At 43.6% G+C, this 25,362-nt stretch overlaps 1 protein-coding gene across 2 annotated transcripts in view; it reads right to left on the bottom strand.

The window, feature by feature from the left end:
- Positions 1–19,444, bottom strand: part of C7H1orf21 (chromosome 7 C1orf21 homolog) — a 127,194-nt gene extending 107,750 nt beyond the window's left edge. Inside the window, exon 1 of one of the 2 annotated variants that reach the window (XM_072867170.1) lies at positions 19,248–19,444. The gene's annotated coding sequence lies outside the window, so the exon portion shown is untranslated. The remainder of the gene's footprint in view (positions 1–19,247) is intronic. The other variant, XM_072867169.1, reaches the window with a different exon arrangement.
- Positions 19,445–25,362: the final 5,918 nt, after the last annotated feature.

Below are 25,362 nucleotides of genomic sequence, written 5' to 3'. Positions count from 1 at the left end.
GGATTTTTTTTTCCAGTTGAAATGTGAAACCAGAAAACAGCAAAAAAAAATGTGGTAGCCCTGTCTCAGTTTCCTCAGATCCCTGACCAAGGCTGACACTGTTCTCAGCATTTGCAAGATGCCCTCCTCCCCCCCAAACCTCCACAGTGGACTCATTAACTGTGGTGTTCTTGATTTATGGGTTGACTCATTTGAACACGGAGAGCCAAAGGACACTGCTCGTTCTTGTCATTACGTTGCTCTTGAAGAGGGAAATGTTAGTGCCACGTGGAAGAGTCAAAAGTGCATCTGCTTTGACCACCTGGCACCTACAGGAAAGGAGCAAGTGCAATATCTGATGAATCAAGAGAGTCCTCCCAAACCCTTGGCTCTCCGGCTCTGGAAAGGCAGTAAAGCCATAATAGGCTTTCACGTCCCATGTTACATTTTGCTGTATAATACAGTTCTATTTTTCTAGCAATTCCATAGGGGAATATTATGAAAAAAAAAAAAATCTATCACTCCATCAATTTGCACAATATCTGGGGAATGATACAAGGAAAAAAGATTAGGGTTGAAGGAAAAAGCAGCAGCTTTCACATGCAGAAGCACGACACACAGGAGCCGGAGTCCTTAATTTGATTTCTAAGAAGCCTCCATCACCATCATCACTTTCTTTTGCATGCAGATGATATGCTGACAAGCCCTTTAGATAATTTAGTCCATATATACTGTGTAGGTGTTTGCTAAAACACTAGTGCCAGTATCCAGTCAATACAATGGGCATTCTTTCCACTTTATTGCATTAAAAAATTGTAGAAAGAGGTCACAGAAAAATTTCACAAGAGAGAGAACTCCATTTCCGCAAGTATTTTAAGTCAGTTCACCTCTGGTTTATTTTTCACCAGAAGCAAGGCTGCCGTCAGAAAGATGCTTCCTTCTGGCATTGGTAACTCAGCACTTGCTTTATTCCCGCATTTTATCATTCCTCTTTCCTGTTTTTGTACTCATTGCTGCCTTCAGAGGACGATGAGTAGGGGGAGGAGGAAAATCAAGACAGGAGCCCTTGGTTTTCTGAACGGCCGCCTCAGGAAGCGGAGCATTTAACAAACACGCTGAAATGCTGATCTTTAATTTTCAGGTCAGTTAGCCAAAGATGTAATGTACAGAAAGGAAAAAAGTGACATCCTAACGACCCCCGAGGTTTCAAAAACAACAATCCTGTCCATCCAGAAAAAGAAAATCATACCTACCATTTCTTCTCGTCCCACACTCTTTTAAAAATATAGGATGTTTAACAAAAAGTGAACAAGATTTGACTGCAAACATATTTTGCCAGCACAACTCTCAAAACTGTCTAAGGGCTTAAGATACTCAGATGCTTTAACTAATAATTGAACAGGACATTGCATTTCGTAGGCGGCTCCGAGACCTTTGTCAGGGTTTTTTTTTCCCCACATATACACAGTGAAGTGGATGGATCATTCTGGAGATGAGTCACCACTGAAACAACAGAATAAACTCCCATCAAATGTTGTGGGGCTTGTGTTTAACATTCTCCAGATCCTTTTTTGGAGTATTTGGCAAGGCTCTGGCAAACGCTCCTCCCACAGAAATCAAGCAGTGAATTCTATTTGTCAGTGAAATAAATCTAGAAGTGCTTAAATATTCATTTCAGCCTCCACTTATCTTCTCCTTCTGCTTCAAGTTTGCTCCCTCCCAAAGCTGACAAAGGAGAAAGGAAAGCCACCGAGAGCAGGGCAACTGCTGACACCGAAAACACAACCAAGATGGGTTTTGAAAGCTCCAGACCACAGGAGATGCTCAAGCAGATTTGCTGCTGTAGCTGCTTCACGCTTCTGAAGATCACCCCGGACAAAGTGCTTGACTATATACAACGCTTGAATGTTTAGATTGGCTTTTACTTCTAAAGGGTTTGGCAGCAACATATTTTGGCTAAAGGCCAATTAGCACCTTTAAAAGGGGGGGAAAAGTGAAAGTTAAGGACAAGCGAGTCTGGTGCACAAGGCAAAGCAAAAGGAGCCAGCAGAAACCAAACCTAAGTCCGACACTTAGTGCTGCCATGGTCTATCTGTGCTATACCCAGCTGCTTCTCCAAAAATCTTTACATACCTGTACACGCTTCCTTAAGCACAGACACCACAATAATCATTGTGATCCAATTCAATTTGCACATAAATCACTAATTACCTCAGAACATGCAAAAGGTACCAAACCTGGAATCGCAGGTAGTGGTTCTGCCTGTCACCAACACTAAACTCAGGGACATCAGGGGACACTGAGTACTTATTTGGGCAGCTGGCCTGCACTGCAGCCTGCCCTACTGTATCTTCATATGCACTGTTCTTACTTAAAAGCTACAATAAACATAATAATTGATATTGCAAATATACCTTCCATTATCATGTGTACTTTATGCTGTGGACACTTGCGCCTTTGATTAGAGTTACTTTTCACAAGCATGTGCATTTATATTATTACTGCTCTCACATCTGCACAGAGTATGTAACTTCTTTTGCATCAGCAGATACTGTGACTAAGTAGCATTAAGAGCAGAATGCGTATCGCAGCAATCAGTGTTTTGTGCAAGTCATCTTACCCACAGGATTTTGCACAGTCCCGTGGTAACGGGTGAGCAGCAGAAACGGGTGGGAGCTGCAGATGGGCGTCTGCAGCCACAAACCCGCATCCAAGTGGTGTGCAGCAGATGGCCATCCACTGCTGACTCTGATACCCAGTCAAACACCATTTTGTATCGCTACCAAGCGATATGCAGTAGTTTCTGTGATTAAAAACATACATGTGTATACACACACACATATATTTTTAATATATATAAAAAATAACTAGTGCTTTTGATTCACTTAAAACAGAATTCACATAAGCAGAACCTTTATTACACATATTTTCTTATATGTTTGCGTTTGTCTTTTGTTCTGTATTTTTGCTTGTGTTGACAACAAATTAATACAAAGACTTTCTACTTAGCTTGTAAAGCATTCACTTATAAAAAACCTATGTGAACTTGTTTGAAAGACAAAAACACAGAAAAGAAACAGCAGAGCTCTAACCATGCACTAGACTCACACTTGTTCAACTGCATACCCAGCACAAAGGCATGATTCTGAATCTGCAAATCCTATATAAATTTTTGTCATATAAACTGAAAGCAAACCGCAGCCAGGTCTAGTGGTAATTAAAACAGGAGGAGGGGACTTTGAAGGATGGAATGCAGTCACAGGCTGCAGTGCTCTCACTCATCTTAAAGAACAGAGGCATTTCAGCTGCTGGACATTACAAACCCTTTATGCCTAAAAAGCTGCTGCCTAATAATTTCTGTTACTATATGCTGTCCTCAGCTAAGGGAGGAATCTCATGGAGAACAGAATACATTGTTAATTTACTGTAAAAGTTAAATTTGGAGAAAAAAATAGTATTCTGATTGGCTGTGCATAAGGTGAGGAGGCAGGAAACATGGGGAAAAACGCTACTTGCAGACTTCGGGGGAAAAAAGTGCAATCTTAAAAAAAATGACCAAATCTAAAAGTTTTCTACTGGCTTAAAAGAGACTAAAAATAAGGGGTTTTACCAAAACAAATCATTCAGTGTATTAATACGAAAATGAATTTTCCCACTAGCAAGCATTCATACATCATAGTCACTGAATAACAACATGCAAGGAGCAAATGCACTCACATAGTGCTCAAAATTCACTCTTTCAATTAGACAGTCAGTCCCTTAACGGGTGATAATTCACCATTCCTCAGAGACTACAAACCTATCAGCACTTCTGTTAGCACTCATCTGAGAGGAAGACGAGAAAACACTGTAAAAGAAATAAAAGATAGGCCACCCTCCCTTGCAACCCAACAGAACAGTTGCTCCTTTTCATGAACGGGGAAAATACTTTGCAATTTCACTGAGCTTTTTACTCATTCATCCCCATGTGCCGCGTAGAGGTCATTTGCATTTTTATACCATTTCACATACAAGGAACCAAAGAACAAGTAGCACAGCACAGGCTCCACCTTTCCAGCCCTCTGCTCTTATATGCATGGCAGAAATAGGCCTTTTTTTCATTTTAATTTCACAGCAACCTTTCATTATATTCCTCTGCTTTCCAGAACTGCTGCTGTCCAATAAGCTCAGCTGGGGATGTACAGAAACAAATAAAGAGGCAATTCCTTCTCCAGGAAGCCTGCAGTTGAACCTCCCAGTCCCCCAAGCCATTCTATAAAGACACCCACGCCCACACAAGCCTTCCTGACTTTAAAGATGGGTCAACAATGCAGAATTATTCTCAACAACTACATCAGGTCGGACTAAAGGTCCATTTTATCCCGCACCCAACAGAAACCAAAAGCAGATACCTGAGAAAGGGCGTAGGAATACAGATCAAGTACACAGCAAAACCACCATGTGACGTTCTCTCCTACCCCAACCCAAGTACAGGGACAACTTTTTCCCCTTCGATTCAAGGTGTAACTGAAGTTGTACTAAACACAACACAGCAAGTCAATATGGATCGATCATCACAGCACAGGACTGTCTATCAGGCTCTCCTGCCTATTTCCCTGTTCCCCTCTCACCCTTGGTTGCTCGTCTCTACCTTGTGAGCTTTGGAAAGCCAACCTTCTTGCCAAAAGTCACAACTGTGCTTCCCAGAACAACACCTGATCTCATCCGGAGTTTCCTTGAGCCAACATAACGCAATTAGTAATGTGGCAAGGGAAAATTTAAGAAAAGCAAACCGAAATGGGAAATGGTGTTAGTGCTGGCGAGAGGAAGCTCCATAATAAAGAAATAATTTTGAGTTACAAGTAAAGTTAACCAAGGAACAAGGTTTTAAAAGTTTAAACTTTTAGCTTTTTATAGATTTACAAACTCTTTAAATTGTTAAATCAATAAAGAAGAGAGACCTATGATGAAACTTTTATGTTGCCTAGGACTTTGCAGATACTACCCACATGAACTTCCCCACTCAAAACCAGCGCTAAAGCACTTGACAGTCTTGGATACAAGGTCTTACTGCAGCAGGCACAGTGCCTTACCTCCATTACATCTGCTGGCCTACAAGATAGCTCCTGTTCTTTGGTGTCCCGCCAGACACACTGTGCCAACACAAGTGGCAACACAAAATGCCACGGAAATTCATGCTGGTTTGGGTTTTGCAGGTCTGCTGCGCAACACAGGATAGTAAGGGTGGTGGACATAAATACAAACAAGCCTCGATCCTACAAAGCAGGCACGTTATCAGGACCATTAACTGGTAAAGGTACTGAAATCCTGAGAGCCGACGTATTCCCACAGCCAGTATTTGCAGGGTCAGCCACTGCCCCCTCCTTCCCGACAGTATGTCAGTGTCACGATGAGCCTATGATTTCTTCCATCAAGCTCCATCCCCGGTTCAGCAAGTGAAGGTTTATCCATAAAACTTCATCCTTACCCTTAGTCCTCCCAAAAGACACACTCCTGATTAGCTATAGTTAATGAACCATGGTGAAATTTATTTTAATCAAATACAGTATCTTTTTTTCTTGTTGCTTTTGCTTTGCCTTTTGCACACTTGTCTATTTGTCTGTCTTGCAATTTCAAATACCGGAGTACAAACCAGCATTGCTGAGAATCAAGGAACTAACATAAGTGATGATTATTTTGCCATAAAACCAGTTATCTATGTGGTTTGTGGTAGAAAGAGAGAAGGTTTGGGGAACAAACAACAAGTGCAGCCAGAGATCAGAAGAAATACTGCTCCTAAGTGGAACTGTAATATTTCCACCTGGAAAAGATAACAGGAACAATCAGTATAGTGCATTAAGCAAAATCACTGCAGTTCACAACTGGAATATTTACAACCTTTTTGACCAATCTTTAATGTTTCAAAGTTGTAGAAAAACGCTAACTGGAGACCAAATTATTTCCTTCCTCTTCTCCCTTGCCCATAGCTAGTGATACCACTCAGCAGGATTCAACCACCAAATCTCCTGGCTGAATCCAACCCAACTATATCTCACCCATTAAAAGAGAAGGGTGCACAAAGAGCCAGGCACTACTCCGTGCCTCCCACAAGAACATGGGGTGTCACTGGCATGTGGGTGTGACCAGCCCAAGACCCAGCTTTAGGATGTGGTGCCACCACCCCTGGTTACAGCCCACTGCTGGAGAGCAGGCTCTGTCCTTGTTGTTTTGACAGGGTCATTTCTTGCCTTGCCACCTCTAAAACAAAAAGCAACACGAAGGCCAGCATCCTTCATCGCAGCCTACAGAAAACTGCTCTGGCTTTGAGCCTGTCACTCGGAAAGCTTTTATTCATAATACACACCATATGAAGAACAGGAGAAGGAAGCATTTGATCATTTCTGCCCCCTTGACCACACACCTTGAGATAGTAATGCAAAGCATGTGTGTGCCCTTACACAATTTCCTTTTCAACAGCAAGTGCCTTTTGGTTTCGTTACTCAGTGTCTCATTTTCTCCTGCTCACGTTTCCAGCCTCGTGCCATCAGCTGTTTAGCTCTTCACATTTCATCTCCAGCCCTCTACCTTGCCACCTCCTTGTTTACTACCTTTATGAACAGACATGCTATTCCTGCTCTCCATACCATTTCTTGGCTTATTGATACCAACTCTTGATGGTAATGACCCAGAAACAACATGCCCAGGCTCTGCTCCTACCCCAAAAATGAAGAGTTAGCCAACCCCACCTGCATAGTGCTGCTAAGGGAAAGCCCCTAATGATGCCCACGCAATACCTCCTTTGCTGGGCATCATTGTGGCCAATCATTACTCTGAACTTCTTTTTCAATATTAGTTTTCAGTCCATGCTAAACCCAAGGTGCCTGCAGGCTCCAGTCTGTACGAGGTAGGTAGGGGCTGAGGGGTGGTGGGGAGCTGAGGCTGGAGGACAACCGAAAGCCAGATGCACAGGGGAGCTGTACACCTAAGAAAGGCAATCAGAAAGCCTGAAAGACATGGTTCCAGCTTACTTTGTCCTTTCACAGGTCTGTGATTATGGCTTTAATGGTAATGTAAAGCCACAAGAATCCTTCTTCTACGGCATTTAACAGTATTAAAAGCCATTGCGCTGCTAAACATTCAAAAGCTAAATCCTAGACTTACTAAGCTCAACAGCAAAATTCTCCACGGCTTCAGCAGTACCCAGTTTTGGTCCCTGGGTATTGAATGCAAGCGCACACAGGGGCTAAACATGATCTGCACCGATATTTACATAATTTCCCTATATGTAAACAAATTAACATAGCCACAATATTTGATTGTACTTCTGTCTTCCATGACCAATGAGTCAGAATTGCTTCTTTATAGTTATTAGCAAAACAAACCTGCAATCAATCAGCACTGTCTTCACCCTGCAGAAGCAGGGAGAGAACAGCTACAAAAGCCATAAGGAAATAGCAACAGACACCCCAGCCCCAGGACTGGACTGGGAGCATTTGTATTTGTCATAGACAGCAATAGGAAACACTCTTGTTCATAACTATGAACTTAAAAATAGTATTTTAAAAGCAAATCTGTTATGAGAACAGAATTAAGCTACTGATGTTCAAGTTGATCAAGGGATTTAGAAAAATAAACCAGATTTCACTCTATTAAAAAAAAAGGGAACAAAAAAACATTTCAAAGCTGAGAAAAGGGACCTGTTTTTATTTTTCTGATAACAAGGCACAGAACAAGATCAGAGACCTACCACACTGTGTGTCACAAAGCTACTGTCGCAGCTGCAAAGAGCCTGAATGAGCAACTCCAGTCGCAGCAGCTCTATAGCCTCTCAGGAAAAAGAGCTGTAGTCTCCCAGCTCCCACCCTGGTGCACCTTTCACTACATCATGCCATTTTTCTCCTATTCCAGCCATATCTGGAAGCATGTACATTTTTTCCTCCTTACCGCATGCTTTAAAGCTGATTTTCTGGTGCATGCTTGTTCTCCTTTATACTTTTTCCCCAATATTCCCTAAAACTTTCCTTGTGGGCACTCATTTCATCCAAGCCTTTCTGGTATAGATCTATAACAAAGCAGCAAACAGGATAAAAACCAGGGGAATTGCAAAAGGCAGCTGCACACAGCACCAAGGTATACTCCTAAATTTCCAGGTAAGCACAACAAACACAGCAGCTTAGACTGCTGTAATTTTCATCGATTTTAAACTTTGTCCTAGAGTACCTCCAGTGACTAACCAAACGATTGAGTCTACTAGACATGCTGGCTAATGACCAGGTGGAAGTGATGAACTAGAGACTGGTAAGTCAGCTCACAATCCCTAGCACCAAGAGGCATACATTACCTTAAGGGTGAAAGTCACTCCCATCTTCTGTTTTCCATCTCTTTGACATTCAAAATCAAGATACAAAACCAGTCATGCAGTCTGACGATACAGAAAGGTCCCTGTGTCTCCTCCAACACTGTTTTTTTTCCCCTCAACGCTGAGACCAAATCAGCATTCCCACAGACAGCACCTCAGCTCAGCTTGCACTTTGAAGAGACCTTACAGATACTGAGCCTAACCCATAGAGTTTGACTTTATTGGCACAGAAGCAGCAGACCATGAAGCTCACACACTACTTTTTTTTATTATTATTTTACACCCAACCACCCTCAGCATTTTCAAAGCAATAAAACTGCTTCAATACAAAACACATTTCAGGCACGTTCATGAGATGTTGCAGGAGTTGGCAGCAGGTAAAGAGAAAAAATGGAAGATTATAGGTAGGGAAGAGAGGAATGGGAAATTGAAAGGCTGGAAAAGCACAGAGGTCACCCATTTACTCAAGAGAATCTGTCAGCAAACAGGACAGTGCGACTGATCAGGTAACAACCATCAAAGCAAAACCAGGAAGTCTTCAGGGCCACCTCCATTCTTACTTGTGGCTTTTATTCCTGAGGATATTCAGACACAACCAAGATCAAAAGTGGAGCTGATCTCACACGCTCAGAAAATCCACAGCAGATTTTTTTTTTATAGTTTCCTTGGCATGGTTAATTCACCTGGGATCTTCCATCCCACCTCTGCCTCTCACAAGCACCGCATTAAAACTTACCTCCTGCTTGTGAGAGACGACATCTCGGGAAGTGGCTAACACTGCCTATGGCCAACAACAGCCTGTTATGTGCCTTTTCAAAGCATACGTGAATGCAAAAAAAGCCCCAGAAAAGGGAGTTGTTCCTTCTGCATTTGGCTTAAGGCAAAAAAATACAGGAACGCAACAATTATCTTGGTATTTGCCCTCCACTAAAAAGAAAAAGGCTGTGATGGCAAGAAATAGCAAGTGGGTTCTTCCTGTGCTATCCCAGGATAGCAGTAGCTCTTGGGAAGGCAGAGTGGAGGAGACTGGAGGAGGTATTGCCATTAGGATGCTGTTCTCCATCGCAATCCTTTGACATTGGTAGGATCATTCATATATCTGAAATCAAGTGCTTTATTTCAAAATCAGGCATTTAGACTGGTGGTTTTTTGCACCTTGGGGTATCTTTTGGAGGGCAGGCAGGAGGGGAAAGCCAGCAGTAAAACAACTACTTGCCTTATTTCTCATTAATCATAACAACCGGAGCAAAGAAATTCCTCCTCATGTACTGCAAGCCAACATAAACCCCAGAAAAACAAGAGTCCTCGACCTGTAGCACTTAATGAACATTCTCAGTGAACTTCACCTTCTCCTCTGTAGTCTCCCCTGGTCCCATGCTGCTGTCCAACCTGTTCTGCCTACAAAGGAAGGCGAGGGCAGGGCCTGCAAGGGTTTGGACCAATTTTTCACCCAGCAGCAACAGCACTATATGCTGATTCTGCCACATTTACTATTACTTCAACCTCAGCACCCTTAGAGGACCAAACCCCGCAGGCTTTGCACAGCCAATCTTCCCTGACTCAACAGGAATGCCATCCAAATCTCGATGCTGGCGCGCACTGTGCGTCTATCTGCAAGAACAGGATCTCTGCTCACAGCCTCACGCAGACCGCCTGGCCAGCAGTCAGAAGTATGGGGGAGGAAAGGCTACGTGTTTGTTTACACCCTCCGCAGCTGATGGGTGGGAAGGGAGCTGGGAGGGACTGAGTAGGCAAAGACGGGGCGCACATCCTTAACTACCACTTTCGGAGCAGCTGAATCAGCGCCGGGTGGATAGCTTTTTACTGCTGACACAGACCTGCAATAAATCACTACCTTTCTGGAGCAACAAGGAAGTTGCAGGGGTGACTGAGTCATCCTCCATCCTGACGCCATTCTAGGAGCCGAGCCACGTACGTCCCCCGGCTTTGGGCTGTGCCCATGGCACAAAAATAGCTTTTAAGCCAAATCCTGCAGTCATCATTCAAAGCTGAAACACTTCATTTACACTCAGCAAGAATTCATGTATGTTTTTGACACTGCTAAGAGTAACCAGTGCTTAAATTATTTGCTTAACAAAGGAGTCTATTTAACTACAAGAGTTACACTAAGTATGCAGTGTTTTCTGACCCACATAGAAGCTAATAATTTGCATTTTATGGAACCACTTTGCATAGACAACCCATCTTAATGGCCAACAACACGCTGTACAAAAATTAATAATTGAAAAGCAGTCGTCAGCAGTGTTATTTGTGTTACAGGTAACTCACAAACCTCGTTAAATTGTAGTATTAAATTCCTAATGACCTTCTGGAAAGCTGTTCACTTCAAGAGTCTTTTTTAAGGCATGGGCTCACAGAACGCCAAGCAATTACAGGGGAAGTACATGGCAGCTACCCAGAGTCTGTGGGAGAGGCCAGGCAAAAACCCCTGTCACAAAGATGTCAGCCTGATCCCCCTTTGGCTGAAGAAGTGGCTTTGACTTCATGAACCTCCCCTCTCTCCAAACAGTCACTTGACCAGGCTTCTCTCACAAATTTCTGCCCTAATGCCAGATTAATCCTATTTCATCGAGTCCCCACACATCTAAGAAGCTCCAGCTTTTTTTCTCTCAAATCATTTGCTTTTAAACTATTTCTGTTGCAGCACCCAAGCATTTGCTGTGGATGAAAAAAGGCTCAGAGACTAGCACAGAAGTGTAAAGGCAAACAAAAATTGCATCACAAAGCCTGGGATTTTCATAGTCTTGGGGAAATTAGGTCCCCTGAATCCCACTGCAACTCAGTGAAGAGTCAAGTGCATAATTTTCCATTATGCTTGTAAAAATCCCCAAATAAATGTACAACTAAATGTAGCTTCACAAGGCTGAGCATTTATTATTCTCCTAAATGCTGTTCCTAAGCCTGAGGCCTCCTACTCCATGATTTTTTTTTTTTAGGAAATAGTCTCACTCTTGCCAAAATGTCAAAGATGCAGAATGCTAGTTATAGGAAAATCCACCTCAAAGTCAGCTCCTGTCGTTGGGGAAGAACAACAAACAAACCCTATATTCTGAGCTGACAATCATCATGATCTGCCCATTAGTGTTGTGTCACTCTTCGCTGGTCTGTCACGCTGATGGAGTCTGTCTGTTTGTGTTGGGGATGACAGTCACTCCTCGCTGCTGACGTCTTTGCTCAGGGCTGTGCCGCGGTCTCCGGTACACAATCTGCTCCAGAACATGCAGACTGGCTGTTGCCATTTCAAAAGCTTTCCTGGCATATTTCTGCAGACTGAAACAGGAAGATTTTGGGCAGCCAGGGGCTGATTTATCTCTAGATGAATGCCTGCGGGTGTAATTCGCGCAGCTCTTCCAAACAAAACATTTTCACTGCGATAGCAAAGGCAAACTCCCTCAAACCCAATTTGTTTGGTGGTTAATTACTATCCTCCGCTGCAACGTTTGAGACAAAAGAAAGAAGCGCTCCCCGCCTCCCACAAGCATCAAGACTTCTTAATCTCAAAGATACACCTTATCTGACATGACCAAAGCAGAATGGATACAGCTTCCTCTTTTTTTTTAAAACAGAAGAAAAGCAACAGAAATTATCTCAGAAGCTTGTTCATTGGGAGGTTTTGATTTTCATTTCAGTAGCACTGGCCAGACACTTTTAAATGATAGGCTCCCACACCTGAAAACTAGGCAGTAATTTAAAAACGTAAATCATAAGAAAAAACAACTATGTTAATAAGAACTTTGAGTGGTAAAAATAACAGAGACAGTATTAGAAAACCCTGGTTGGCTTTTCTTTCACCCACTAATAAACCAAGTCCCTGAAGTACCCATACGAGTTTCTCTCCTCTATGCATTTCTGTGGTAGGTGAAAGGGGGAGCCACCAGATCTGCTCCCCTGGATTCAGCCCAGCTTATTCAGCAGCTTTGGTTCTGCTATTTCAGATTCCTGCGAAAATAAAGGCTCAGAAGAGAAAGCTGAGCCTCTGGGCATCCACCAGACCACAGCTACTGTGTGCACATAACAAGCACAACTGCACTGGAAGAAAAGGAACAGTACTCTATCCTTCAGCATCACATGGCTGACCACGCTCAGCAGCCCAAACCACATCTTTAAACATCCTACTTCAGAGAACACCCTGCTGCTGAAGGTGGCTTCCTAGTGACGGAGTGCTGCATAAATCCATCTGCAACAAAAGACCAAACTCCTGCACATTTTGTCGGTACATTTATTGCACATCAGCTGCATTCCCTTTAAGATGCAACTGAGATGAGCAGGCCTGTAGACAAAATTAAGACAGGATCCAAACTGGGTATTGCCAGAAGAGAGAAACATCCTAGTCACCCCTCAAAGTTAAAGCTGAAATGGGCTTACAGCCCATTACCAGCCCTTAAAAAGACAGCATTTGCTTTGTTTTACCAGCCAATTCTTTCCTCAGACTGTTTTCTAGTGGAGATGTGCAAGTATCCGATATTCAAAACTTCATTGAATGGTAATTGAAAAGGAATTCTCCAAATAGAAAGGCAAACTTCAACAAGCCCATTTCCCCAGGAATGGCACACCAACATCAGCACGTCATCTAGAAACCTGCAAAGTTCACAGAAAATGCTGCTGCCACCATAAGAAAGGGAAGGAGAGCAATTTGTTCCTTCCTCTGTGTCTTCCTGCTAAAACAATCTCCCCGCCCAATATCCTAAATTGCACAGGCTCCGCAAATCTAATTTGCTATGACTCTAAAACACAGAGGTCTGTCTGCCAAACTTGCATAATCACATTGAAGTTGTTTTGCTTTTATTAATAAAAACTTGGGATGGGATGAGATAAAAATCCTAAGGAGAAAAGTCTAAAAGGTAAGGCCCTCCCCCTCACCAAATAAAGAGCTGTCTTTGTGTGGATAAACTCCTCTATTGGGCAACTTGGATACACTTTTCCTTGTTTATTATAAAAGCCCAAGTTCACCAAGGTCCTTTTATGTCCTGATGTATGAAATTATTCCAGCTACATATCATTTCACGGAGTCAAAGGGGTGAGGCTATGGTATTTATAGATATGTTCAGGGCTAGAATTTTGATTAGCAACAACATAGCTACAGCCTCAACGCCTAACACACACTTTTGGTAAAATGCCCACCTGTATATATAGATCCTGGAAAATTTTTCCTATTGAATATATATTTCAAGTGAACTTGCTTTTTATCTTTTTCCAAACTTGATGGATAAAGTCTATTACTTTCTGTTTAGAGATACAGAGACAGAAGAAAAACAAACTGAGGCCACTTCCATAGTAAGAGGAAGGACCCTGGTGTGATCCTGATGCTTTCAGACATGTTCGCTGGTTTGGGGTTTTTTTATTAGCAATAGCACTCCACTCTCAAAAATGGGGCCTCAGTTTTCCTAAGCACATGCCACATATTAGAAGATGAATCTCTGCAAACAAAACACAAACAGATAGAAAGTGGTCCACAAAAGAGAAAGAACGGTTTTCCCTGATTCAGATAACAAATTAAGAGCTCATAATGGTTTAAAAATCTGTTTCTCCAAACCTCTAATCCAGAGCCCTGCCTAAAGGCTGCTCAGGATTGGACCAATACTCCAGTTAAATCACTTGGCATTGGCATCGGCATCTCTTCACTCCAGAATTACCTTCCTTTGAAGCAAGCGAAAGCAGACATGCAGGCAAGGGATGCTGTTGGATTAATACTCTGTTGCAGAGATCTTATCCATATGCATGTACTGTTGCTGCGTATAGCATCATTATGTAAGTTGCTCTATTTTTAAAACAAACAGAAAATGTTTGTCTGGTCACTCTCTACTATTATCCCACCCATAAACCAGTAAGCTGAAATTCCACCCACTTTAATCATAAGTTTTACAGGCTTAAGGGTGGAATAACAGTAGAAATGGCAAGATGAAGATTTTCTGTTTGCTTTAAAAATGTGAAAATTTTACCCATTTTTATCAATAGGATTTCAGAAGCTACCATAATAATAAATAAATTACCAACCTTTGGAGGGCTTCTTTTAATACACCAAATGTAACTGCCATTACCACCAGTACCGAAGTCTAGCACAACGAACTCTGTAACCCAGATAGCCCCTGTAACCCACACAGACTCCTGGACCACCAGTACAAAAGCAATTACTGTAGGTCAATTCACAGTCAAAAGATTCTGCTTCCCTGTCACATGAAGGAAAAGTGGAATTTAAAACACAGCTTTTTAACACCCACCTATTCCCAAAATGGTCCAGGATGACGTGTCGAAAGCTATCCTAAAGAACAATTCAGGGACCAACACATTGTTTTTATTGCATGACGCTGCACTTATTAGAATCTGTATTTCTTAACTTCAAGCTCTTTAATACAGTTTTTCAATTCTGTTCCTTGCATCCTTCCATATCGCCTGAAATGTTGCACCAGATACCTTGCAAAGATTTACTTTGGCAAGAACTTCAAACAACACTGCTGAAGTCACTCCTTGGCATACGGCAACTCTTTTGTCGTCTGAGTTGTTCTGAATCAAGACTTACTTCAATCTATATACAGGATGTATAGCTGCAGAAATCACATCACTTCTTGTATTTGAACTTTTTTTTTCATGCAATCACCTAAATGCTACAGCTGTAACGGTATGTATCTATGAAAGGTGACTGTAAATGGGGCTGGGAGTATACCTTACTGCAAACATATAGCAGTTATCTTTATATACATTCTAAGACTTGTTAACATCCCCATACATAGTACTTTTCCATGTAAAAATCTAAAAAGGAAGATATTCTTCCAGAATTCAGATAAAAATCACAGGGCAGGCACTTCAAATAGCAAGCCATAAAACAAATAAAATAAAATCCTTTTCAGAGTATACCAGAAATTCACCAATTTCAGAGTATACCAGAAATTCACCAACACAGGATGTTGTGAACACTAATGCCATAAAGGTTTTCAAAACAAATCAGACATTTTTCAGATAAGACAATCCATCAGCAGCTATTAAACACAACAGCCTCAATGGAACAACTGCCAGCCCAAAGATTTCCTAGAGCAATGACTGCTAGAAGGGTTTACCAGGAGGATAACTCTGTAGTTACCATTTTCCTATGCACCGCTAAGTGGCTCCATCAGAAAAGATACTGAGCTAGACAGATCTCTAGTCTGACCAAGAATCACTGCTCTTATTCAGTCCACAAAATTGAAGACGACAAGATACCAACCTGTTAATAAATCGGAGCTGAAGTAGACTAGTACCAGTAAAAAAAAATAGTCTTAAAATTACTGATTGCATATCACATTCCACACCACTTCCTCTCTGAACATCCTACAAGAATACAGCCTGAACAATATCACCTATTTCCAAAAGTACCTCTTTAGATTCCAGTATACCTAAAACGTGCTTGTGTCACAAATATGTTATACAGCACAAAGATGAGCCAGTAGCATAGTGACAGATATTTGCAAGTGCCTGTGAAATCCCTTTGCAATTAGATGCGTGCTTATACAGAATTAAACAGGCAGCAAGGAAATAAGTAACAATAATATTTTAAAAAAAGCCCTTTCCGGAGTATTTTTGCACGCGTATCCAAAACATAGTGCTGTTCCATCATCTTCTGCTGAAGGATGGAAAAGCAGAATCCTAGAGGGTACCTTACCTTTCCCTGAATGAGAGGAAGGTTGGAAGGGCTCAGGCTCCACGCTGATACGAAGGCCTCCAGAACACAGACTGCCAGGATTGAGTTATTTCCCCTTTCCCCCAACCACTTGACACCATTGCATACCGTAATAACAGTGGGCATATTTCACAGTACGGTATTTTTAGAGCGAGGTCCTCTTGTACAGCACCAGAGCCCACGCGAGATCACTGCGCTGCAACCGCAGACCAAGGTCTGAGCGACGCACTGCGTGCACAGACGCACAGGAGAGGTCCCTGCCATAACACAGATAAACGTCTCCCTCTCCTCCCTCCGCTCCAGCTACTTCCCCCATATCTGAGGTTCCACCTTCCCCTTTCTATATTGGCTCTTGTCTCTCCCAGCGGGGTGTCACCTCTGATACACCAGCGATGCCTTCGCTGACCTTTGCCGTGCAGCACGCACATCATCGCCTGCTCTCTGCACAGATTCAGGGAGACAAGCTTTAAAAAAAAATCTCTCCTGCAGCAACGCTGCTTCCACGACAACAAGAAGAAATAGCCAACTAATAAGGGACTGGTTGAGGGGCTACCAGCTTCAGCAAATGTGTTTGGAATTATATATTTTCTTAATTTTATTTTAAAAAGCTTCCAGTTGAGCATTGGTCATCTTCCTAGACCCAACACCTGTGCTGCAATTAGCACAGAGCCTGCACAACACCCCAGGCACGATCGGACTGTGCACAAAGACGTTTGCCGAGGCCTTTGCTTGTCAACTAAATGAAGCTGAAAGTAAGTTTGCCCATGCACGCGGGCAGCACCTAACGCACCGCAGAAGCTCCTGGAGTACAGACAATCAATAGTAAGTGCATTGTAATCCCGAGAAGTTTACCAAAAATTTATTTACTACTATTTATTTACTGTGTCCACTCGTTGTGTTTTTGTCCAATACTTGCAATACCCTACCTGCAGCACATCTCTCAGATATAAACAGTCGCCCTAATCCACGTTGTTATATATAACATTTGTTTACCCAAAGTTGAACGATCATTTCAACCTTTGTTAATCTGATTGCATAACAAACTCCAGCAGCCTTAAATAATCAAGCTGCTCTCTCCAGCACGGATTAGTTGAAATCACTCATTTCAGTACACTCCTTCTTTTAAAAAACAAAATGAAACAGATAATGGAGAAAGAAGAAAATAAAAGCGCCTGGCCACTGCTTTCACAGCTGACTACCGTACAAGACATATCGTGGCATGTAGATGCAGCATAATAACTTCACACCTGGTGCAGGCTGCAAGTGCAAGGTAAAGTGAAATGTTTTCAACTGCTGAACAATGTTGCGCAATTAAAGCACATTCTGCTAGATCTTATTCACAGCTCCAGTGCAGGCTATTAAACAAACTATACAGCGTGGATTTTCAAAACAAGTAATTGCACGTATATAAACGAAGGCCATAATTTACATGGCAGATCCCATAAAAGCTTATCTACTGCATGACGTCACACCCATAAATTACAACTTAAAGGACTAGTGCCAAACTGCTCCTGCCCTCCCGCCCCAAAACGAACATGATTAATATCAAACGCTGCTCATCCATGCCTGCGCCTCTTGGAAATAAACACACATGAAGTACCTCCTGAGACAGAGTAGTATTTAAAGATTCTTCAGACAATTAGAAGATTTATAATTATTATTGTATTACATCATCAAAAAGTCTTAAACAAATCAAGCTGTCTCATTATACAACGCTTAAGATAATACAAGGTTAAACAACATCAAGCAGTATCAGTGCACTCCACTTGCACCAAAGGGCAAATACCTCCAGCCCCCATACACGGGAGATCTTCAGAAACACAGAGCCTTACGGCTATTATCAAACAGCAAGTTAGAAAAGCAAAACCAGAACACACATATTTCTCTGAACAGACTCAGGACCAGAATTTTTCCATTGACATCCAACCAACCAAAACATGGGGAAGGTGAAGGGCAGGCAAACAGGAAACCGAATACCGTGAGGAACATATTTTGGCATCTCTCAGTTTTAGTTCACCAGCCCATGATCGGCTCATGAGAAATCAAGGGGCAGTATCGGGGGCTAAGACGAAACCACCTATTGATTGCAGCCGGCTTTCTACAGCACGCAACAAAATTCATCCTCTTGACTGATACCCATGGTGGCAGCCTCATCGCAGAAGTTACAGCCAAGACAGGCATCAGCAAATGACTGTCTAACCAACACACATCTGAATACCTTTGTAAGGGAAAGCAAGCTAAGTATTTCTGCTCCAAGCACAAATATCTGCTGCTCTGAGTCCGCAGTACCCACAAATCTGTAACCATTACTCCAGTGCCCCTACGGGAACTACCTCCACAGCAGGCTCTGCACTAGGGAAGAAAGAGGCTCCACTGAGTCTGTCCACGCCAGCTGGGTCTGTGCCATCTCCATCATGCTCAGCCCGCACTGAATTCACCATTTCTGTGTGTTATTACAAATCTGACATCACATCAGTGCAAGCACAGTCTGACATCTACAGTTAACTCGGTGATGGTGTAAGTGCCGCCTGGCTTACAAGCATTTCATGTTGCAATACGCTTGCTGCTGAACCCTTAAAAGAGAAGATAGACATATGTATATATACATATTTAAAATCTGCTACAGGACGCCTTGCAGTGACTTGTTTCTTCTCCATGAGGCCAGCAGACCTGCAGCGAGGGAAATGCAGCAAGAGACCCCCCTGCCTCACTCCACTTTTGAGCCGCGGCAACGCCAGCACCCCCCAAAGCAAACAGATGCCGTTCAAACCCCGGTTTGCCTGCCCGGATGGGAAAGCCTTGCCCACCCTGCAGCCATTTCGTCTCCAAGCCGCGACCTCCCCGGTGCCCCCCCCAGCCCCAGGGTCTCGCAGCACTTGGCGAACTGCGGAGGAAGGCGCCCGTCCCCGTACAAAGCCCGGCGGAGTCATGAATAAAACATCGCCCGGGGGAGGGGGGTGAGGGGGGTCTGGATACGGAGAAATAAGGGAATAAAAAGGCTGCGCGGCGGCCGGGGGACGCGGCCGCGGGCACGGCCCCGCGGGGGGCGGGGGGAGCCCGGAGCCCGGATCCCGGCCCCGGCCCGGAGCGGGGGCGTCGCCCGGCCCCGGCCCCGGCCCCGGCCCCGGCCCTGGCCCCGGCCCGCCCGCCGCCAGCCCAGGCCCGGGCCTCCGCGGGGGAATCGGCGCCCCCCGGCCCCCCGCCAGCGGCTGCCCCCCCCTCGCCGCCCGCCCCCGCCGGCACCCGGGGAACGCTCACCTCAGGAGTCGCTGCTCGGAGCGGCTCCCCCGCTGCGGAGAGCCGCCGGCAGACGCCGGGCGCGGCTCGGGGCCCGGGCTGGAGAGGACAGGGAGGTGCGAGGGACCGGGCGGCTCCAACTAAGTGTGCGAGCGCGGCAGCGGCAGCGGCGGCAGCCGGGCGCGGAACAGCCTCTCCAGGGAGCCGGGGCGGGCCGAGGCGGGGAAGGGGCGGTGCGGAGCGGGGGGCGCGCCCGGCCGTCACGGCGGGGAGGCGAGGAGAGGCCGCGGAGGAGGAGCCCCCGCTCACCGCCCGCCCCTCCCGCCGCCGCTTCGTCTCGGGGGCTGCGGGGCTCGAGGGGCCGCTCCCCCGTCGTTTCTCCCGGATGAGGGACCGAGCGGCTCCTAACGGCCGCCCTGGGCGGGGGCCGGGGCCTGAGCGGCGGCGTCGTCCCCTGCCCGCCGCGGGCCCCGCTCCAGCCCTTCCTGCTGGGCTGCGAGGAGCCGGGGTGATGTTACCTCAGGCGGCGGCGTTGCCTCCCTCAGCCGGCGGCCGGTGCTGGGGTCCGCTTCCCGGCCGTCGCCTCGCACCAGCCCGCCTGCGCTCCCCGGCTGGAGGGGCCAGGCGACCCCATGTCACCTGCAGCCTCGGGGCCGGTGGGAGGCGGAGGGGCTGGCGCAGGGGATGGAGGACACAGGCCTTTTTTGACAGGGCAGGTGCAAAATTGGTTAGGATACAGAAGACGACGTTTAAAAATAAGAGCATGTCCTTAATTAAAATGAAGGGTCTCATAACTGCCCATGAAACGGTTGTAAATTAGTATTTAAAATGTGCCCTTTTGAATGCTTTGTTTCAAACACAACTAACGGGCAAGGATAACATTGTGTCATTTTTATAGTCATGTTGGAAATCCTTAAAAAAATTTCCCACTGGCCAATTTGTCCTTTTCCATTGACTGTTAGGAATGAAGTCACAGTGATTATCAGCGCTGTGCTTCTCAATTACTTCACTGAAATCTTGTTTGTGCGCGGGGGTGGAAAACGTGCAGGGATAGGACTTTTTCACGTCAAGCTGTCATTAATATGCTGTCTCATTTTATGTGCAGTCTTTCTGCTAGCAGTTCAGTACCCTGAAAGGGTGACAGTGCAAGGACATTCTCACTCCCACTCCTAAAAGCCTGCACCCACCTCGGTGGGGTGGACTGGCTTTTCCTTAGGGAGAAGGAAGGCTCAGCACCCACTGGAGAGCACCTCAAGCATCCACGGTCCACAATATCTCAGGGCAGGAGTCTGAGTACATTGAGGTGGGAGAAGACCAGGCATCTAGGTAAGGTCAGAGATGCAAAAATACAGACCCCTGTGCCTTTGGTGTCCTTCTTCCACTCAGCAATGGGACAACAGAGTGGTTCTCCACCTTATCATGGAAGGTGTTTTCCCAAGAACACAATGCATATCAGCTTTATTGCAGCATGTGCCCAAATTTTCACAGGCAAAACTGTGTTTTTGTATTCACAGAGGCGTGGTTTTTCATGAAAATGACTGCTGACTGAAAAAAAAATTGAGGTTGAAGTGAAGCTTCTTTGAAGATCTGGTTATAAAAGCTTTCTCAGATTCTCAGTTTCTGCCAGGAAGTGCTACCATGTGAACTAGAAAGACTCCAGCAAGCCTACATTCTTTTCATCACTTACAGTTTTAGTATCTTTCAATAATCCAGGCAGATATGTTTTCATCCAAGGAATTTTCCTTCTCCATTATGAAAATGTTAAAATAAATAACAGTTTCTTCGCCAAATCCTTGGCAAGATCCCATTTGCAGTCATTTCTACCTTAATCTTTCCAGCAATCTAGTTATTTTTCTCTGCATTGGAAATCACTACCAGAAAGGTGGACATAAACATCAAGAGATTCCAAAAGAGGGAATATTTTCAACTCTAAGTTGACAACTTTAAAGTTGGCCAACTTTGTTTTTTGCCCTTTTCACTACAGAGAGCCTGATACTGTTTCCAAATATGTTTGGAGCTTTTACAGTGAAAAATATATGACTGCTTTGCCACTATAAACTGTGCTTCCAATAAAAACGACCATATAAGAACAGCATAAAGCAAACGCATTTTGTTTAGCCTCCACAAACAAACCTCCCTGACATTTTCCTTGTGATGTATGCAGCTAGTTAACATTCATAATATAATTATTTACATGTAAACCCATTTCCTTATGCACAAATTTGTGGATCAAGTCTTTGTCTACCACTCTCAAGTGGTCAAAGATACATCTAAAAGCACAAAATAGTTATTTCCCTTATTTCCCATGTTTGTTTTACTCATTTTTGAGAAGAGACATTGAATATGGGAGAGTTATTTTTAGAAGCTGGAAAATTATAAATAGCGTAAACTATTTCTGATATCCAGAATGTATTTGGTACCAAGTGTAGCCCACATCAACTGAGCCTGGTGCTCTGTCCTTGCCTAGTGATGCCCGAACCAGGTATTAGTTCATTACCCCAAGAATAAATTATGGTTTTATTATCAAAACCAAGGGCTGGGGGTTGTTCCTGCAAGAAGATGACAACTTTCGTCCTGACTTTTTTATACAGTGCAAAAGAAATTGGCTTTCCCAATTCAGTTCTCCTGCTGCTGTGGGAATGAATTGACTTGGATCTGGGGGAGCCATGGACTAAAGAGTAGCCAGAGACAAATATTTGCAAAGAAAAAATGTTTATTATAAGAAAAAGAAAAAACACACAAGCCCCTCAAAACTCTTGGAAAGGAGAAGGATGAGGATAGAAATGAGTATCGAGAGAGTCTGTGGCTCCAGAGATTGCAGCCGGTTGTCTGCTTTTGAAAGAAGATCCACCTCTGGGCCAAATTGTGCCACACTAAATTTTTGGACCCTTTCTTCTCTAAGGCCACTGAAACCCATAGATTTATTGTCAGGGAGCCCTCTCCAAGCAGCGCTACCTCTGGCATCAGTGGGAGCTTCCTTCATGTTGACCCCGACACAGCAACACACTAGACAGAGCAGAGGGAGTGGTGTGCACAATTATTTCGAATGATGCCAGCAGTCTTTTAAAGCTGGTGATTTGGTGTCTCAAAGTCTGAAATTTTGCACTATAAGAGGTTATTTGTTGGCTTTACCTACGCATTGTTTCTGTTATGATGAACCTGTTTGATTAGAGTGATTTTTACCCAGGCTGATGAATATTAACTCCAATGTGGATGCAATCATAGTGGGATTATGTACTTGTTTTCTCATGCTTGTACTCACATTATGCTGTCATAGCGCACTTACATTCACAAAAGAGCATTTTCAGTACAATAACACTAGCTACATAGGGAGAGTTAAAAGCGCTACAGCTGGTGTACATGTAGAACAAGCCTTGAAGATGTGAAATGTAAAAGAGAGCGCTGGAAATGGCAAGACTTATAAGAGGACAGTTAAAACAGTAGTGTAGAAACATCAATTTGACCCGTTTATGCAAAAAAAAGTTATTTGGCTTTCATCAGACTACTGGAATGAAATCAATGTGTGTGTGCGCTATGCATGGTTATATAAATTGCTGAAGTTATATAAATACAGCGCTGCTTGTAGGGATCTGTCTGCCTTCTTTTCTTCTCAAAATGGGGATACAGTTCATTCGTCTATGCCAAAGGTATACATGTTGTGCCCATGTCCCATATGCCCATGTTATTGGTAAAAAATAAACTGTTACTTGCTGATAAAAACTACTCAGGTAGTTGTTATCAGTGCAACTGTGTTCCAAGCCTAAAAATTGTTGCAAATGCCTAAGTTATCCTCTTTTATTTTCTGAAAGGTACTGGTGATTTCCTGACACTTTAATGAAGCTCTACATTTCAGAAATGGGAGAAATTAGAGAAGTCATGGCTCGACTTACAGATAAATAGGTGAAGCTGCTGCACATTTTTACCAATTAACATGAGTTCAGAAGAAAAACTAAAATGCCGCACAAACTGCTGCCAGGAACAGTTTAAAGTTTCTGATTAATTGGTGTTGTCTAGACCCTGCCTGGGGGATGCTAATATAAACTCTACAATGACAAATTTGTTTTCCCTTTAAGAATAATAATTCCAAAACATCAAACTATTTCCTAAACATGCTGATATTCAAAAGTCTTTGTAAACATGATCTCTGGGGTTGGAAAATACAGCCACTGTGAAAGGACTCTGACAGCTGGGGTGCTGAAGCCATTCCTCCATCCCCAAGGACTGGAGAAGAACTGGAGTCAGGCTCGCATGGACCAGATAGCTGGTGCTGCTGGATAATGAAGAGAGGGCACGGAAAGGCACAAGCTCTGTGGATTCAGTTTCATCCGATGGATTTTCCATGTTCTGTAAAATTTGAAGATGTCACGTACCAAAAATTTTTACAAGATGGCAAACTTGCTGAGGTGGGTTTGATGCTGTAAATCAATGAGCTGCTCTTTGAGCTGGGCTGCTGCTTGACAAGTGATACAGGAACAGACATGTGAACTTCCCGGCTTCTTTTTAATGGTGCATTAACATCAAAGTCTAGCTTTACATGTTTAAATGATTACAAATTAGTGGATGTTTGTTTTGCACAGTCTGGCCCTGCTCATTGCATTCACTATCATTATTAAAATGGAAATGGTGTTAATCTGCAATAAAGAAAAAAATGGATCACAAATTCTCAACATATTAGAGAATGCATTTTAACCAATAAATAATTATCTTAGAATAAATAATGCCCTTGGAAACATGAACTGCTCTCATTCACCTCACTGAGCAGTACACCTGTTCAGAGGGCAAAAAGAAGTCTGAAATATTTAAAGAGAGTCAAAGATTAATCTGCATTACTTAAAGCTGCATAATTCTGAATTTTCTTTTTCACATTTCCGTCATCACAGAATAGGGCCTACATTAAAAACCTGGGACAGAAAGCAAGCCCAGCTGTAGGAGAAACCTATAGATACCCCTGGGAATTTTCTGACAATCTTTACTGATCCCAGTTCTATATGCAATATTTGTTTGTTTGCTCTTCAGATTCAATTATTCTCTTTATACCTGAGCTTGCAATTAGGCAAGATAAGACAAAATAGGTAGATAAGCCCTCAGATAAGCCATGCACATTTTGGATGCTGTATAAGCAAGAACAGAAGATCTGTGTCAGAGCACCCAATTCTGAGGTCCTAATTCCAGATTAATGACTTAGCAAAGCTGTCTATTAATTTCAGGCAAAGGCAGAGAGAGTAAAGAGTAAGCAGGAACTTTAGTTTTTAGTTGTTCAGCATTTGGATGCAGCACAGATACTGCTAAAGTTCATACATTGAGTTTCTTAGCCTAAAATATGTTTTGCGCTGGGACTGGAGTTGTAGGCCATATGCCTATACTATAATAAGATAAACCATCCAAGATCGACTTGATTTGCGTGCCTGGAGGCACAGTTTGCCAGAAACCCCCACCGTTTGCTATATTACTTCTCTAACAAGGCAATATACAATCTGAAAACACAGGAAATTAGTGACAAGCAAGGACTGGGTGCTATGGTCCTGTTTGGGCCACCGGCAAAAGATCCCTTTGACTTTCATGGTGCAGAATTGGATCCAAAGCACATGCTGAGTTATGCTTATTACTGAGTTAGCATCAAAAAGCCAAGAACATTTTCTTCTAGCCTACATTTGTTTCTCAGTACCAGTTAGGCTAGCATGACTTTCTGTTTAAGCCTCTTAAGCTTTAACACAGCTCATTTTGACACTAAATTATATAGAGAGCACTTATGTGAGCAGCTCTACCTCCTCCTCTGGAAAGGTGGCCATCTCCTGTTGGGAGCATTGAGGGACACTGCTCATCAGTGATTTCTTTGCTCACAGGTGTTTGCAAAGCACAGATCCACTCCCACTCCTCACCTCCATCAGGAATATACACAGTTTTAAGTTAGAGCCCAGTTTTAAGTTAAGTTAGAAAAAGGGACGTTGTCCCACACAGAGACCCCCCCATACACCAATACTTTGGAGTCTGCACTACCAGTTCATACAGGCTCCTGATGACTACAGACCACATCCATTTGGACGTGCTATTGTGGCAAATGCCTCAAAGGAGGCTGCCAAGACCTTGGCTCAAATGGGAAGGGTTATTGGGAAGCCATCCTTCATACAGGGTGTTG

This window comes from Ciconia boyciana, chromosome 7 (assembly GCF_034638445.1).
Source record: "Ciconia boyciana chromosome 7, ASM3463844v1, whole genome shotgun sequence".
In the NCBI taxonomy this organism is placed as follows: Eukaryota; Metazoa; Chordata; class Aves; order Ciconiiformes; family Ciconiidae; genus Ciconia; species Ciconia boyciana.
The sequence above is the reverse complement of the archived record's forward strand: the minus strand, read 5'-3'. Positions and strand labels throughout refer to the sequence as shown.